General features: G+C 39.3%; 1 long non-coding RNA gene across 2 annotated transcripts; it reads right to left on the bottom strand.

Annotated features, from left to right (window-relative positions):
- Positions 1-264: 264 nt before the first annotated feature.
- Positions 265-11,681, bottom strand: LOC127429174 (uncharacterized). 2 transcript variants are annotated; one of them, XR_007895238.1, is made up of 5 exons: positions 11,340-11,681; positions 9,486-9,530; positions 9,155-9,272; positions 4,887-4,932; positions 265-1,656 (listed from the first exon to the last, which is right to left on the bottom strand). It is a non-coding gene; the product is annotated as an uncharacterized LOC127429174 (long non-coding RNA). The 2 variants fall into 2 exon arrangements; XR_007895239.1 differs by lacking the exon at positions 11,340-11,681 and having other exon boundaries at positions 4,887-5,203; positions 9,155-10,172.
- Between the last annotated feature and the right edge of the window lie 6,951 nt (positions 11,682-18,632).

The raw sequence follows: 18,632 nt of genomic DNA, 5'->3' as shown, positions 1-18,632 counted from the left end.
TAAAACATTAGTATTGTGTTTAAAAATGAATATTAACTGGTTTTCTTTGTTGTTCGAGGTCTGAAAACACTGCATCTTTTTTGTTATTTTGACCAGTTGTCATTTTCTGCAAATAAATGCTGTATATTACAATATTTTTATTTGGGAGAAATGTTGTCAGTACTTTATCAATTTTTTTCTTTACCGCTTAGTCCATTAGGGTCACGGTGGGAATAGGGAGAGCAGAGAGGCCAAGGCATCCCTGTCCCCTGCAACTTCCTCCAGCTCACCCCAGGGGATCCCCAGCCACTCCCAGGACAACTGGGCTGACCTCAGGGTCTCGTTCCAGTTTGCTGTGCCTGGAACACCTCCAACGGGAGGCGCACAGGGGGCATCCTTACCAGATGCCTGAACCACCTCAACTGGCTCCTCTCAATGTGGAGGAGTAGCGACTCTACTCTGAGTTCCTCCCGGATGGCCAAACTCCTCACCCTGTCATGGAGATTGAGTCCCGCCACCCTGTGGAGAAAACTCATTTCAGCCGCTTGTATCCATAATCTTATTCTTTCAGTCATTACCCAGAGTTCATGACCATAGGTCATCATCGGCTAAAACGCATGCGCAGGTTACTTCCTGAACGAGTGCGCACCCGAGTCTGAGTTGCTTTCACATTCACGCAAATCACCCTACAGTTCCATTGCAACCGAACTCAGACCACCTCCTACAGGTAGTCTCGGGTTCGGTACCGTGGTGCGCTCCCCACATGACAGCTTTCACATTACCAATTTTTCATGCGAACTGTGCTCTGTTTTGAACTAAACTGCCAGTGTGAAAGCACCCTTAATCACAAAGTAAGATAAGGGAAAACAGGTTATTGTACCTGTAATGCCATCTCATTAATTTTGTCAGGGGGTGGCTCACTGTCTAAGACTTTGAAAACCCCTGGACTAAATAAAAATTAAATGCATACAAAGATTGTAAACATGCAGTTAAGTGGCTAAATTCTCCCATCTTATATTACAGTTTTTGAGAAAATTAACCTATGAATGGCTTACTTATTGTTGTCTCTGCATTTTAAGCTGGGAAAGGAGAAAGTATTTTGACACCAGAAAGTTAAGACTGTTCAAGTTTGTTAGGAATGGAGCCCACACTTTGTGGAACTTGTTCTTGTTTCCAGCTTTAGATGAAGCATAACTTTTCTGAGCCATCTGATATGGTTAAGTAATCTGGATTCTTTCCAGTTCTACAAGATAATGTGAGTGACTAAAATTTTAGTTAGAGCTTTCAAGTTATACATGTCATTTGACCAGTCATCGCCGTCAGGTTTAACTCTAAACGGCAAGGATGGGTTGTGGTTTGATATTTATTCCATATAGATGAATTTACACTGTTTACAAACAAACGCTCGGCTGTGGCACTTCCGGGATCTTTTGGCACCACAAAAAATAACTGAAAGTACGATCTAACGATGATCTCATAACGTTTAGTAGTGAAATCCAACTTGATAAACTTGATCAAGATCGCTCAAATTTAAATGTTGTACTGTGATATTTAAGACTTTGGTGTCATACGTGTGTAGGTGTCCACAAAGAGCTGCCAGTGTTGCACGATTAACAGGTGGAAGTTGGTTCACCAGTCTGCGATATGTTCTGTGCCTGTCCATTTCAAGTGAAAGAGCTGAGGAGACAAATGTCAATAATAATTACATACCAGTCTATTTATTTTATTTCAATTATATTTTATGCCTTCATGACAATTCCTACATTCCAAGTGCAGTGTTCAAACAGGAAGCACACTTATTTCTAAAGTCAGAAGTTGATACGGTAATGCAAAATGTACAGTAAGCATTAAAATTGTTATTCAATAATAATTTTCTTTTACATTGTGGCCTTCAAATTTTGCAGCATGTCCTCTGCAAGGCAGTATTAATAAACTGCTCCACCGCACCCGACATGTAAATAATGAAATATAATATATATATATATATATAAATTCAATTTAATAAATTTAAATTCCTTCATACGGGTTAAGAGAGACATTTGGATGTGTAAATGATTTTCTTTCTTCTGTGGAACAGAAAAGGAAAATTTCCTTGCTCTGTTCATCACACATCAATAATTTGATTTGGGAGTGAATAAAGACTTACATTTCGGTCTGTTCATCACTCAAAGTGATTTTATGGCTTTAAATAGTGCATGAATCATATCGACTACTTTTAATATGAATTTATTTGCGGGGTGGGGGGAGCTTGACAGCCCAGAGTCACTATTAACTTTTATTAAATATCAAATTATGTGGCCATGTGGAGGCTTCTTTTTTTCTTCTTTTTTATTTACTTTTGTATTCCAAAGAGAATATGGGTTTGAGTGATATTAGAGTAAATACTGACCGAATGCTTTAATCCTACAATCCTTTAAGGATAATAAAGATAAATATTAATCTTAAAACTAGAGTAAATCTAGGTTTATCTAATAATTCAGTTGAAACAAACTTTAAATCTTGTTCAAAAATAAGCAGGATTACGTTTAAATAATCATTGTGATTTTGGTTTTACATTTACAGTAAACTTAGATTAAATCTTTATTCCAGGTTAAATATTATAGATTAAATTTAAACTTTCATATGAGGGGGGAGTTGAATTTCCAAAATGGAAGCACTTATTCAATGGCTTGGTGAAAATGAAAGGAGGGGTGGGCTGAGGGGGAGGGACTTTCCAATGTCTAGAAAGTCCTAGACATTGGAGTAGGAGCAGTCGATTTAGATTGAGAGTGATCCAGGTGATGATCCAGGTGATTAATCGTACAATTGAAATCTCCTAATATAAGACAGTGTGTCTAAATTTGGCAGATGGGAGAAAAGCGTAGTCATAAAACTTTAAGTGGATAAACACTAATACAACAGGATTTTGAAATAAGATGCCACAGACTATAGTGTAACATCCTCCAGGATCAGAAAAAAAAAAAAAAAAACTTATTGTGGGATCAACTTTGTCTGTTTATGTATTAAGATAGCAGCACCTCTGGCTTTGCTATTAAAGCTTGAATGAAAAACTTGGCCAACCCATTATTTACAAATCCTGACATTATCATTCATTCAAAGGTGTCTCCTGAAGCAAAGCAATGTCAGTAGACAAGCTTTTCAGGTGTGAGAACACTTTAGAGCATTTGATCTGGCCACCTAGTCACAGAATGTCCAGCAAGCCCCCTGTATTCACAATGTGATTAGTCATCTGAACAATAAATTGAATATTGAATAAATACATTTTTACTATCAATCTCCACTTTCACTTTCACATTCTTCTTTTGTCTTTGGAGATTTGCATTCTTTGTGCATATCGCCATCTACTGGTAAGGGAGAATTTATAGTAAAAAAAAAAAGACTTAAATATTGATCTGTTTCTCACCCACACCTATCATATTGCTTCTGAAAATATAGATTTGACCACTGGAGTCTTATGGATTACTTCTAATCTGCTTTTATGTGCTTTTTGGAGCTTAATTTATTTTGTACCCAATCACTTGCATTGTGAGGACCTACAGAGTTGAGATATTCTTCTAAAAATCTTCATTTGTGTTCAGTAGAAGAAAGAAATTCATACACATCTGGGATGGCATGAGAATTTTTATTTTTGGGTGAACTATCCCTTTAAGCCCAAAGTATACTTCGTTTTTGATGCAAATGCTCAGCGTCTGCATCCAGTCAAACGCGAGCCTGTCAAAGTAAACGCCATATGACACAGGCAGTTGGCTCATGCGCTAAGACTGCCATGAGACAACAGACTATTTCTCTTCTATGTCTTCATATTCCTTCAGGCTCGAGTTATACAAATGCAGGTATCTCCTGACCTCAAACCAATAGCAACTCAAACCAATTAGCTGAACTTCCTTGCAGTCTTCCCTTGGATACCTTCGGGTAGGCCTACCACCCGTATGATCTGACGTTTTGAACAATATACCAGGCTGTTCACATTAGCTTTAAGTGCCGCATTTTCCTCTGCCACTTGTGCCAGCTTTGTCTGCAGAGCATTTACATCATGCTCTAGTTGTGTTTTTTTTTCACTGTGGTCAGAGAAACTTGTTTCCATCTCACTGATAGTGGACACTTGAGCTGCCAAAGTTGCACCAATCAAGTTAATAAAATATTGAATTGGTTCTAGGGAACTGTTTAACAAAGCAATATATTCCTGTCATGTTCTTTGAGTTTTTCAAGTTCTTTGATCAAAACCCTGATTGTCAGTGGCGCAGATCCGGAATTCGCCATCTTACTATCTTCTTGGCCGGCTTGAGAGTGTTGAGCTTGATTGTGCAGCTTACCAACTGCTCTCATAGATTTACTCATTTGGCAGGGCCATATTAAGACTCCTTAGTGCCCCTGGGCATGAACACACATATAGTGTGTGTAGCGCTGCTGTCCGTCTGTCATCGAACATGACATAGCAAGGTTCAAAGCAATCACCTCCCACATATTTAGCTATTCTAAATTTGCTTTACTGTATACCATCATGCTGTTAACGTTTCTACTCAACAACTGTAGTAAAAAGCACCCTAAACCTGTTTCTTTCTCAGGATAGCCATCCCGGGATTTCCAGAACCTATGTCAGCTCCAGCTTCGGGTCCAGCTCCCACCATTATAAGTTGCTGAATGGCAACTGCCAACAGCAGCCTGTGCCAGCCAGGGGTGCTTCGTTGACCACTGGCTGCATCACTTCAAAGACTACTATCATTATCCTTACAATTTAATCATTATATGTACACACATATGCCCAAAAAGCCCCAAAATTATGCACACGTCTGTGATGGCCAAAAATGATGCACATGCCTATGATGTCCACAAATGCATCTAGATATGCACCTCACCAGCTTTTAATACCCAGCCCATTAATGTAAAAAAAAAAAAAAGGTGCTGACCTCTCAGAAACATGCAGCGCTATGGAGTTCTCAGACTGCTGCAGATCTAGAGAAAAGAAACATTAATTTATTAATTACTGTTTACATCGCAGTTACAGTAGCTGCTAAAGAGGCTATAATAAGTGTTGTTATACTGATGGCAGTGTGTGTGAGCATCAAGCCGCAGTTTGTCTCTGGAGCTGTGTGGCTGTGTGTATATGATAATTTCTCCGTCTGTAATGCACAGCACACTGCAGCACAGCACCCTCACATACAGATGCTCTGGATACAGCACACACACCCATCAGATCTTCATCCAAAATGGCACCTAGCACAATCTACACAGAACGTATTCACAGATGTTGGCATGAACTGGACAACAGTCATATGATGACATTGGTTAAGGTTCTTTGCATGAGAGTATGTCATTACAGATCAGTCTGTCAGCATTAACATCTCAAACTCATAAATTACAAGCAAATTCATATTTATATAGTTATATTTGAATTGCACCTACAGTGGCATGCTAAAGTTTGGGCACCCCTGGTCAAAATTTATGTTGCTGTGAATAGTTAATTGAGTAGAAGATGAACTGATCTCCAAAAGGCATAAAGTTAAAGATGAAACATTCTTTTCAACATTTTAAGCAATATTAAGTGTATTATTTTTATTTGTACAATTTTAGAGTGAAAAAAAGGGAAGGAGCACCATGCAAAAGTTTAGGCACCCCAAGAGATTTGAGCTCTCGGATAACTTTTACCAAGTTCTCAGACCTTAATTAGCTTGTTAGGGCTATGGCTTGTTCACAATCATCATTTGGAAAGGCCAGGTGATGCAAATTTCAAAGCTTTATACATACTCTGACTCCTCAAATCTTGTCCCAACAATCAGCAGCCATGGGCTCCTCAAAGCAGCTGCCTAGCACTCCTAAAATTAAAATAATTGATGCCCACAAAGCAGGAGAAGGCTATAAGAAAATAGCAAAGCGTTTTCAGGTAGCTGTTTCCTCAGTTCGTAATGTAATTAAGAAATGGCAGTTAACAGGAATGGTGGAGTTCAAGTTGAGGTCTGGAAGAAAACTTTCAGAGAGAACTCCTCGTAGGATTGCTAGAAAGGCAAATCAGAACCCCTGTTTGACTGCAAAAGACCTTAAGGAAGATTTAGCAGACCCTGGAGTAGTGGTGCACTGTTCTACTGTGCAGCGACACCTGCACAAATATGACCTTCATGGAAGAGTCATGAGAATGTAGGGCTTTACTGGTTGTTTAGATCAGTGTTACTATAATTAATAATTATTTCTTTAGTTATCAATTAATATTTAAATTAATTAATTGAATCTAACTCATTAAAACCTCATATGGGGCACCAGTAAATGTAGTGCGCTACGTTTAGGAGCTGGTTTGGTTATTAGCAATAATAATTATCAAAGATAATTATTAATTATTAAAATCAATAGAACATTAATGAGAATCAATGTTTTTAATCCTTTAAATCAACAATTATCAAAGATAATCGTTAATTGTTAACATCGATGAAACATTAATTAAAATTAACACTAGCTTACTGATCATTCAAATTCAACAATCATCAAAGATAATTATCAATTATCAAAAATCAACAGAATATTAATAAGGATTAACATTGACGGGGCACCACCTTGGAATCAGGGACTAATAACCAGATAGTATAACAGTCTCAATATTAGACTGTTTTCTTAGGAAAATCGACATCTGAAGAATATCGATTTTCGGGGAAAAAAACAATGAATGAAGGCTTGAATCCGAGCACTGACATCCCGTCAGCATGACACAGGCGTATGCAAAACAAACCAAAACACTTCTCTTTGTAATATAAACAAAGTTTATTTATGCAGTAATATCAATTAATAATTAATACAATGCAGTCAAAAAACTTCCGACTTACAACTACAAACTAAACAGTGATATGATTAGATATGGAAATCAAAATAATCCTATAACATATGAGGGTGTGTGTGTGGTTAGTACGAGAGAGAGAGAGAGAGAGAATAAAGTGATGGCCCTAAAGCCGATTTCGCGATCGTGGGAGAGAAAGCATCTGTTAGTTTATCGCTCAGAGACGCGGTGGATGGCTCGTACAAGTCCCGCGTTCTTTGACCCGCGATGGCGAAAATGCACAACAGTCCAATTTGGTTGGACCGCACAGCAAAACAGATTTGTGATAATTAATACCCTGAGTATTAATGAGCGGACATGGCGGTCCGTAAACTGTACAAGCAAAAACCTTAAAATACAAGAATAACACACTATAATATTCTATCTCTGCCCAGACGTAAACCTCTTAGTTGAATCGCATGAGGATGCAGAATGTGTGTTCATCCGTCCTTTAATTCCGACCCGGTTCCTTGAGGCTCGGGTGATGACGGGAGGCCGTTTCCTCGCTCTGTCGGCGGGCACGGCTGTTGATTCTTGGCGGGCTGGCGGAGAACTCAGAAATGTCGACTTGATTGAAGATGGAAGAGAAATCTTTAATCTCTACACTTCTGCAGGCAAACGGATGAAGATGCGGATTGCTCGGCGGTCTCCTTCGGATCCGTTAGTGTGCGGTTGAACACAGAGTAATCTCAACTCGTCCAGCGAGATGGAGATTGTATGGCCACAGTTTCAAGTCGGACGTTACTTCCTTGTGCCACGAGGTTGCACCTGATAGCAGCGAATGAGCTGCGTCTACACACTGCAAACAAAGTTGCTGGAAGCAAATCCCGGAAGCATTTCAGAGGTATTTCTACTCCTGATGATGTCATGGTTTGAGGGACGTTCTGTTGTGTGCCTCATCCAATAGGAGTTGAGAGTTCGATCCTTTAGTGAGCAAGGCTTCATGGGATTTGTAGTCTGTTTTGGACTCCCTTTGTTTGATTTTGGCACGACTTTTATCAGTATAATTTATGACCTGGTATGTGGGGGCTTGAGTTAGGTTTTACGACTGTGTAAGGCCTGCCTTTGTCTTCAATCTGAATACATGAGGCCCAACAAGAAGAAAACCTTTCCTGCATCCTCACCACAAATTTCAGCATCAAAAGTCTGCAAATGAACATCTAAACAAGCCTGATGCATTTTAGAAACAAGTCCTGTAGACTGATGAAGTTAAAATACAACTTTTTGGCCGCAATGAGCAAAGGTATGTTTGGAGAAAAAAGGGTGCAGAATTTCATGAAAAGAACACCTCTCCAACTGTTAAGCATGGGGGTGGATCGATTATGCTTTGGGCTTGTGTTGATGCCAGTGGCACAGGGGAACATTTCACTGGTAGAGGAAAGAATGGATTAAATTAAATACCAGCAAATTCTGGAAGCAAACATCACACCATCTGTAAAAAAGCTGAAGATGAAAAGAGGATTGCTTCTACAACAGGATAATGATCCTAAACACACCTCAAAATCCACAATGGACTACCTCAAGAGGCGCAAGCTGAAGGTTTTGCCATGGCCCTCACAGTCCCCCGACCTAAACATCATCGAAAATCTGTGGATAGACCTCAAAAGAGCAGTGCATGCAAGACGGCCCAAGAATCTCACAGAACTAGAAGACTTTTGCAAGGAAGACTGGGCGAAAATCCCCCAAACAAGAAATGAAAGACACTTAGCTGGCTACAAAAAGCTTTTACAAGCTGTGATACTTGCCAGGGGGTGTTAGTAAGTACTGACCATGCAGGGTGCCCAAACTTTTGCTTCGGGCCCTTTTCCTTTTTTGTTATTTTGAAACTGTAAAAGATGGATATAAAAAAGTAAAATTGCTTAAAATATTAAAGAAATGTGTCATCTTTAACTTTATGCCTTTTGGAAATCATTTGCTCGCTTAGCTATGCACAGCAACAGAAATTTTGATAAGGGGTGCCCAAACCTTTGCATGCCACTGTATATGTTTCCACAAAATACAAAGCACATTTACTAAATATTGTATTTGCCAATGTTGTGAGGTCAGTGGCATCAAATCTTTGAAAGATATTCTTAGTTTGAGGCACTTAAAGATATTCCTCTTATTTTTCTGAATTATGTCTGTAACAATCTGTATTTTTGGATGGACAGAAATTCTGATCATAGATCAAGTTTACACACATTTATGCTATTTTCATTGGGGTGTTTTCTGTACAGCAGTTTGTGAAACCACACAAGTCTTTTATTGTGGTATGCAAAAACAAAATGATCTGGCTTCGTGAGACTGCACACAAGTTTTTCCATATGCTCTGCATATAAACATGTAATTTCTGTAGTACACAGCTATGAAATAACATGTATTATGATATTTTCTTACTCTGCTGAGCAGTCAAACACTGAGATGACCCTGGTTAAATTTAGAAAATCACAGGCAGCGGACTCAATGTCCTGCAAGAACCGCTCCTCATCCAGCTTTCCATGCAGTTCCTCTACACCTGCAGAAAAATGACACAAATTACAAATAAATAAATGACTGCATTATTTTGTGTACAATTTAGGTAGCATCATAACATCGCGTCAATAGTAACACTATTCTGAATATTCTTAAATTGTGGATAAAATAATTTCTCTGTTAATCCTATAATTTTTAAGTGAACTTTAAACAGACAGGTAGTGTTAGATGAAGCATGTGTGTACTGTATTCTCACCCATAAGTTCTTATGAATGTCATATTCGGTCAAAGTCAGGTGCCTCTTTAAAACAAAGCAACATGAATTAGACTAATCCTCTATTCATAAAAATAAAAAAAATTACACTTGTTTTAGATATTGGGAAAATATTGTCACTAGTGCAAAACTCGTCAAGAACACGTCCAAGTCATATTTCAGTCCAAAATTAAAGAATTCTTATTTTTATTTTGCATAAATAAAATGAACCAATAATTGAAGGGCCATTACTTGTCATTTTTTTATTATTATTTTCATTTTTGCACTTTCCCCCCATATTTCTAATTAGGAAGCATTCTTTAATAACACATCTATTAATAACCTGTTATTTTTTTTATTTTTATTTTTTATTCTTCAGTGGTAACACTAAATTTAAATACTACCCTTTTCTCTTTACTTTCAAAACAGTAAATAAATTTGGGGGTGAAAATGTGCTTAATATTAAAAATGACCCTTAAAATGGGCTTTATTTTTTAAGCAAAATATAATTTCCTATCTCTTTTTTTATTTTAGTGTGAAATATGAGATGGATATAATCTGGACAGGTTTTTTAAGATTCACCCGTTTTTTTTTTTTTTGTTTGTTTTTTTTAAGTTTCATCTTCATGTTAAATGTTTAAGGTTTTTGTATAAATTAACTTTTCATAGTATTATGGGTTGATAAACAAAAAAGGGCTTACAAAAATTTGCAAAACATGAAAAATCACACTTTGTAGAATTAGAACCAATTAGACCCTGAACAGGGACAAAAAAACTTTTTTTATAATTATTATGCATGCTGTTAAAAAAAAACCTTGTATTAATTGAGAGATTACAAGGAATATGTGAACATTTAAAAATTCATTGGATCTCAATCCATTTTCTCAAAGTATTGCTGCATTCATCAAGCTCAACTCAATCCTGTTAATAAAAACATTTTGTTGTAAGAAAAATGATCTAACAAATATTTATCTTCAATTTATGGTAAATACAAGCAATATTTCAATATATCAATAATTTAAAAAAACATATGGTCCCAAACTAGTTAGCCCCTACTAAGGGATAATCTAGGTGAAATCCGGAACTGTGTTATTCATTCTGTGGTAGTTTTATTTGAACATAACTTTATGGTGTGTTCACATAATTTTGGAATAACCTTAATTACGAGATTTTATTTTATGCCATTTTGTTAGGTCATTGTTACCTGAAGTGTTCCTATTTTTCTTAAACATTTTGCAACAGCATCTAGAGGTGAATTAATGAATTAATTTTGGAATAAATATTTTGCCATTATCAACAAGAAAGCCGTTTTGGCATTATGAGTGTTGCCATAGAAATGAATAACTTCTGAGGTCCCAGGAAGTGAACAGCTGCAGGTGGAATTTCTGAGTTGCCATCTCGTAATTACAGTAATTAAAGAATTCTAAATTCAATAAATTCTGTCATTATTTAGTCACCCTCATTTAGTCATTCCACATGACTTTCTTCCGTGGAACTCGAGACATTTTGAAGAATGTTGAGAATGTGAATGGTAACCATTCTGCCAAACGTCTACTTTTGTGTTCACAGAGGAAAGTAATACGTGTTTGGACAACACGAGGGAGAGTAAATGACAGAATTTTCATTTTTGGGTGAACTACCCCTTTAATATGTATTTTAATTTTTCTATTTCTTTAATGTTTATTGCTAGAAAATATCAAAATCACACAAATTAGGGTTTAAACTGTATTCAGACATGCCCCAAATTTTGCTAACAGTTTAAAAGAAAATTGAGAACCTCATTAAATTATTTAGTCTCCTACTCATGGAGTGTTATTAGGTGTTATTAAGCTTTATATGTCAAAATATAAAAACTCACCTGAACTAAAGGCTCTGTCCAAACCTTATTATCTAGTTTGAGACTTTGCACTTTGGACCTGTTATTGCCCAATGATCGATGAGCGCCCACCTCACAGATGACCAGCAGCAGGTTCACTGATGCCCACTCCTGGTTAGCAGCACCACAGTCAGCACAAACTTTATTCCAGGGGCTCGACCACAGTCGGTGTGCCACTTCGCTGCATGACAGAGTGCTGCGGATCACCTCATTCAGACAGTCCAGCCACACGTTCGCCGCCTCAGCCGAGTCTGCATAGAAACTGAACAAACCTGTTGGGTTACTCTTTGACCAACAGTAAACAAAGCATTTAGGGAACAGAAATGTGGCCAGATACGATACTTTTTACAAAAAAAGTCCTTCTCCCTTTATTTGAAACTAATTTCTGTCTGTTGCTCACACAAAGCAGCCATATCACCTTTTAGCTCTAAACTGGTTGCCCACTGAGGCTGAGCAGGGTTGAGGCTGGTAAGTACCTGTATGGGAAACTTCCTGGGGAAAACAAAGGTTGCTGCTGGAAGAGGAGATAATGAGGCCAGCAGGGGGTGCTCACCCTGTGGTCTGTGTGGAACCTAATACCTCAGTATAGTGACAGGAATACTATCCTGTAAAAATGCACCATCCTTCAGATGAGACATTAATCCATTACACCCTGAAGGCATTTTGAAGAATTTAATGCTTAAATGGCATACCCAAAAGTAAGAGCTTATAACTAAAAACAAAAATAGCAAAGAGGGTCAATTACATGGTATCAATTGTTAGAAAACCTTTAAAATTTTGTAGAAAATATATTTGGATCATGCTTTTGAGCATCTTCGTGCACGAACTAACAAATCATGTTTTTCAAGGTTTTATTAAACCGTTCGACCAAGCCGTCCATTTGTGGATGGTACACGCTTGTTCTAATTGATTTAATTTACAATTATTCGTACAACTCGTGTAGTATAAGTGACATGAAAGTAGTGCTAGGATCAGTGTGGATTTATTTCGGAATCCCCACTCAGGAGATTATTTTGAAGAGTGCCTCCACAACACTACGTGCTGAAATGATGCGTAGAGGCACTGCTTCCGGATATCGCATGGCATAGTCCACCAGATCCAATACAAAGCGATGTCCGCATGCCGTCCGCTCTAATGGCCCGATGAGGTCCATACCAATTCTTTCGAAGGGGACCTCAATCAAAGGATGCGGGCGCAAAGGCGCTCTTGGGGTGGCCGGCGGATTCACCAGCTGACATTCACGGCATGCCGCACACCAACTGTGAACATCCCCGTGAATGCCCGGCCAATAAAAACAGGTGGGTTAGTTTTTATAAAAATAAGACGGTTTCGTGTTTTTTCTCGCCCTAAGTGACCAGCCATCTGATTATAATGAGCCATCTGGAATAACATTTCCCGACGGCTCTTCAGTATTAATAACTGGGTTGTATCTTCTTTTGTCTGAGCATCCTGCATCACTCAATACAACTGATCATTTATAATAGAAAAGTATGGATATGCAAATGCAATGTCTGGCTGAAGACGTTGACCGTCAGTCACTCTCACTCTCATGCCTAATGGTTTCATCTCGTGTCTGCTCCAGAGGTAAATCCCCATCAGGGAATCCTCTAAGGGCTAGGGAAGCCGAGACTTCCCCCTCCCTTACGTTATCCTGACGCAGAGCTGATATAGACGCCCCGGCTCCGCCTCCCCAGCCAGTTCATCACAAATCCCACACCGAAATGTTCTGTTACAGGACCAGCACAAATTTCCCTTAATAAAGTGGAAAATGCTGGCCAATTTGTGCCCAAAATTAGTGGATGGATGAGGCAGGAACTACCTGCTGCCTCGACACTATGCTTTTGTCCCCGAAATTGAATAGTCAGATTAACCACCGCCTCGGGCTCTCCGTCGGCAAGCACCCACCTCCGACAGGCATCGCGGAGCAGCTGGGCATACACAAATGGGCGGCCGGCCTCACCAAGTGTGAGGGAATGGAATCTCTGGTGGTGGTGTTCATGTGTGCAGCCGATCTGTTGGAGGATAGCCTTCCTCAGGTCCCCATAGATCAGGTGGTGTTTGGCCGGCAGCTGCTGAGCAACAAACTGGGCTTCCCCAGAGAGCAGCGGTAACAGATGTAGCGCCCACTGGGCTTCTGGCCAGCCCGAGGCAGTAGCAGCCTGCTCAAAGAGCCCAATGAAGGCCTCCGGTTCATCCTTGGGCCCCATCTTGGTCAACAGGAGAGGGGGTATGGCTGCTGCCCCCGGGAATGCGGCTGAGGACATGCCTGGGGCTATCAGACTCTGCAGTGCATGTCGATCCTCGGCCTGGGCTTGTAGGAGGAGAGCCTGATGGTGTTGCTCTTGAATGCTGGCGAGGGCACAGATGACTTCGCCCAGCGGTGAGGCTTCCATAATGGCACTTCTTTCTCCAATTCACCCTGGTTTCGGCACAAGTGTAACAATGTTCATAAGAAGGAGAATGCAGGAGCCAGGAGAACAGTCCACGTATCATTTATTTTACACTCTCAAACAAAGCAGCCTTCCAGTGGCAACTGAAATCGGGCTTTCCGCCACACACACTAACGAGTCTTTGGATACTTCAATACACACACACACGCACAAAGGACAGGCTTGTCAGTCTCTCTCTGCCTTCTCCAGCATCTGGCTTCCTTTTAAACTCTCCCGCACCCTCACTAGAACAAGAAACAGGTGTTAGACTCATTTTAAACAAGTGACAATCCTTACCGTTCTCATCTCCCAATCTCGCTCTCCATTCACATACTAATACTATTTTGTCACAGAAGGTAGAATTTGGTTATTCAGGGCAAGATAGACATATTTTGAGTCAGGGAACAAGGCAGGGAAATTTCTTGCCAGACATAAAACAAAGCTTTCTTCCACCATTCCTTCAGTGAAGTCTTCTGGGGGCAATATATTTACTTACATTTACATTTATTCATTTGGCAGTCGCTTTTATCCAAAGCGACTTACAAAAGAGGAAAACATAAGCAAATCATCTTAAGGAGACAGTGGTATGAAAAGTGCCATATTACAAAGTTTCACTCGCATCAGAATAGCATTCAAAATAGATTAAAGTGCAACTATATATATATATATATATATATATATATATATATATATATTAGTGACTGGTTAAGTGCTCATGGAAAAGATGTGTTTTTAGCCGTTTTTTGAAGACAGAAAGTGAGTCAGCTTCACGGATGGAGTTGGGAAGGTCATTCCACCAACGTGGTATGATGAAGCCGAAAGTTCTGGAAAGTGTTTTGGTGCCTCTTTGTGTTGGTACAACAAGGCAACATTCCTTAGCCAACCGCAGGCTTCTAGTGGGCACGTAGCTCTGCAGAAATGATTTTAGGTATGCTGGAGCAGACCCAGTGACTGTTCTGTATGCCAGCATCAGAGCCTTGAACTTGATACATGCATCAACCAGCAGCCAGTGAAGAGAGACAAGGAGTGGTGTAACATGCGCTCTCTTTGGTTGATTAAAGACCAGATGTGCTGCTGCATTCTGGATCATTTGCAGGGGTCTAATTGCACATGCAGGGAGGCCTGCAATGAGAGCGTTACAGTTGTCCAGTCTAGTTATGACAAGTGACTGAACAAGAAGTTGTGTGGCATGTTCATAGAGGAAGGGTCTTATCTTCCTGATATTGTAGAGTGTAAATCTACATGATCTTGTAGTCTTTGAGATGTGGTCTGTGAAATGTAGTTTATCAATGGTTACCCCTAGATTTCTGACCGTTTTGGAAGGCGTTACTGTAGTTGCACCCAGCTGCATGGTGATGTTGTGTTCAGCAGCAGGGTTGGCTGGAAAGACAAGGAGTTCGGTCTTGGCTGGGTTAATTTGCAGGTGGTGATCCTTCATCTAGGCCAAGATGTCTGCCAGGCAGGCAGAGATTCGAGCAGTCACTGTGGTGTCGTTGGGCTGGAAAGACAAGTAGAGTTGCGTGTCATCAGCGTAGCAGTGGTAAAGGAAACAATGTGCCTGAATGATGGGTCCCAGTGATGTTGTGTATTTAGAGAAGAAAAGTGGCCCAAGCACTGAACTCTGAGGTACCCCAGTAAGTAGCTGATGTGGCTTGGACACCTCACCTCTCCAGGCTACCTTGAAGGACCTACCTGAGAGATAGGAATTAAACCAGTCAAGCACAGTTCCTGTGATGCCCAGCAAAGAGAGGGTGGAGAGTAAGATCTGATGGTTGACTGTGTCGAAGGCTGCAGAAAGGTCCAGCAGAATCAGGACGGATGATCTGGATTCAGCTTTTGCCTGTCTCAGTGACTCGGTGACAGACAGCAGGGCAGTGTAGGGCTTTACTGGTTGTTTAGATCAGTTTAATTGATAATTATTTCTTTAGTTATTAATTAATATTTAAATTAATTAATTGAATCTAACTCATTAAAACCTCATATGGGGTACGGCTGCTGATTCTCAGCGGGCTGGCGGAGAAATCAGCAATGTCGACTTGATTGAAGATGGAAAAGAAATCTTTTATCTCTTCACTTCTGCAGGCAAACGGATGAAGATGCGGATTGCTTGGCGGTCTCCTTCGGATCCATTAGAGTGATCGGTGGAACACAGAGCAATCTCAACTCGTCCAGCGAGATGGAGATTGTATGGCCACAGTTTCAAGTCGGACATTACTTCCATGTGCCACGAGGCTGCACCTGAGAGCAGCGATGAGCTGCATCTACACACGGCGAGCAAAGTTGCTGGAAGCAAATCCTGGAAGCATTTCAGGGGTATTTCTACTCCTGATGATGTCATGGTTGAGATGCGTTCTTTTTGACAGATTTACTTCTGCCACAGATATTAATAAGGCCTTTAAAAAATTATATTTAGATCTTTATAGTTCCATGTCTACATCTACCGATAAGGCACCGGGGCCAGATGGTTTTGCTGCAGAATTTTTAAATCTTACGTCACAGAACTGGCTCCACTTATGTTAGAAGTTTACACAGAGTCATTAAAGAAAGGTGAACTACCGGCACCCATGATCTGCCTTGATCAGTCTCATTCTTAAAAAAGATAAAGACCCAAACTAATGTAAAAGTTAATGTCCAATTTTGCTGATCCAGTTAGATATAAAAATACTGACTAAAATTCTGTCTAATCGATTTAACAGAGTAATTACATCTCTCATATATATAGATCAAGTGGGGTTTATTTATGGTTGTAGTTCTTCTGATAATATTAGACGTGTTTTTAATATTACTGTATGTGCTCAGTATCGTGTATATATATATAAACTGGTGGCCAAAAGTTTGGAATAATGTACAGATTTTGCTGTTTCGGAAGGAAATTGATACTTTAATTCACCAAAGTGGCATTCAACTGATCACAAAGTATAGTCAGGACATTACTGATGTAAAAAACAGCACCATCACTATTTGAAAAAAGTCATTTTGGATCAAATCTAGACAGGCCCCATTTCCAGCAGCCATCACTCCAACACCTTATCCTTGAGTAATCATTCTAAATTGCTAATTTGGCACTAGAAAATCACTTGCCATTATATCAAACACAGCTGAAAGCTATTTGGTTTGTTAAATTAAGCTAAACATTGTCTTTGTGTTTGTTTTTGAGTTGCCACAGCATGAAATAGACTGGCATGTCTTAAGGACAATGTTAGGTCAAAAATGGCAAAAAAGAAACAGCTTTCTCTAGAAACTCGTCAGTCAATCATTGTTTTGAGGACTGAAGGCTATACAATGCTTGAAATTGCCAAAAAAAAAAAAAAATGAAGATTTCATACAAAAGGTGAACACTACAGTCTTCAAAGACAAAGGACAACTGGATCTAACAAGGACAGAAAGAGATGTGGAAGGCCAGATGTACAACTAAACAAGAGCATAATTACATCAGAGTCTCTAGTTTGAGAAATAGACGCCTCACATGTCCTCAGCTGATTGCTTCATTGAATTCTACCCACTCAACACCAGTTTCATGTACAACAGTAAAAAGAAGACTCAGGGGTGCAGGCCTTATTGGAAGAATTGCAAAGAAAAAGACACTTTTGAAACAGAAAAACAAAAAGAAAAGGTTAGATTGGGCATAGAAACACAGACATTGGACAACAGATAACTGGAAAAGAGTGTTATGGATCTTAACCCAATTGAGCTTTTGTGAGATCAGCTAGACTGTAAGGTGCGTGATAAGTGCTCGACAAGACAGCCACATTTATGGCAAGTGCTACAGGAAGCGTGGGGTGAAATGTCACCTGAGTATCTGGACAAACTGACAGCTAGAATGCCAAGGATCTGCAAAGATGTCATTCCTGCATGTGGAAGATTTTTTTATGAGAACTCTTTGAAGTAGTTTAAGAAGTTCTGACATTTTTTTTCCAAATTGTAATACACACACACACACACAACACAAACACAAACAACAGCGATTCCATGTCAACGTTCAAGTCATGGAGAAAGGACCTTTTATCTGTCATTTTTTTTGCACAAAACGCGATCCCTGATTGGAATTGTGATAAGCCACATTCATATGACCTGTGGAGTGAAACGCTGAACATCATATGACCCCGGCGTCACGTTGTGCTTCAGTCTAATGGAGAAATTTGAATGAAGTATCATTACGTGGACAGTGCCAGCGCTAAAAGATTTTTATGTGGACTTCAATGCGGCGTGAGTCATGTTAATCTGGCTTTACGATTGCTGTAGCAAAGGGGATAGCCACTATTAATATTGTGGAGGAAAAGGTTTTAAGAGATTTAATGCCCATCGCAACCTATCGGGACTAGTTCTTTCAATTAGTCAACCTCCCACTTACACTTTGGAACAAGTTAAATATTTCTTGAATTGGTGCTGTTTTAGTGTATTTCAGTCTAAGGTGATACTTTGTTTGAAAAATTTTAATAAAAATGATTGTTAAATTGTTTTGTTATTGTTAAATGCATTTTGGCAGGAAAAGTATACATAGAGCACTTTCAAAATCTGCGACTAATCATGATTAACAATGAAAAATCATTTGATTAATCACAATTAAATATTTTAATAGACTGACAGCACTAATATTTAATACATATTTTAAAGATCCTGAATCCATGGCATAAGAAAGTAGTTAGACACACAAGAGCATTTTTGGGATGCTCCTTGGTTTTTCCTTACATTTTTACTTGTACAAGCTAAACAACTTAATTCTATTGTATAAAAGCAATATCACACTTGCAGTTCAACAAACAACACGATTATGGCACTCTGCCTGCAGCCTTGTGCCACGGCCAAATCACAGCTATGATAAATGGCACAACAGCACTTTTATTGT

This window comes from Myxocyprinus asiaticus, chromosome 38 (assembly GCF_019703515.2).
Source record: "Myxocyprinus asiaticus isolate MX2 ecotype Aquarium Trade chromosome 38, UBuf_Myxa_2, whole genome shotgun sequence".
In the NCBI taxonomy this organism is placed as follows: domain Eukaryota; kingdom Metazoa; phylum Chordata; class Actinopteri; order Cypriniformes; family Catostomidae; genus Myxocyprinus; species Myxocyprinus asiaticus.
Note: the sequence above shows the minus strand (reverse complement) of the source record. Positions and strands in the feature narration are given on the sequence as shown.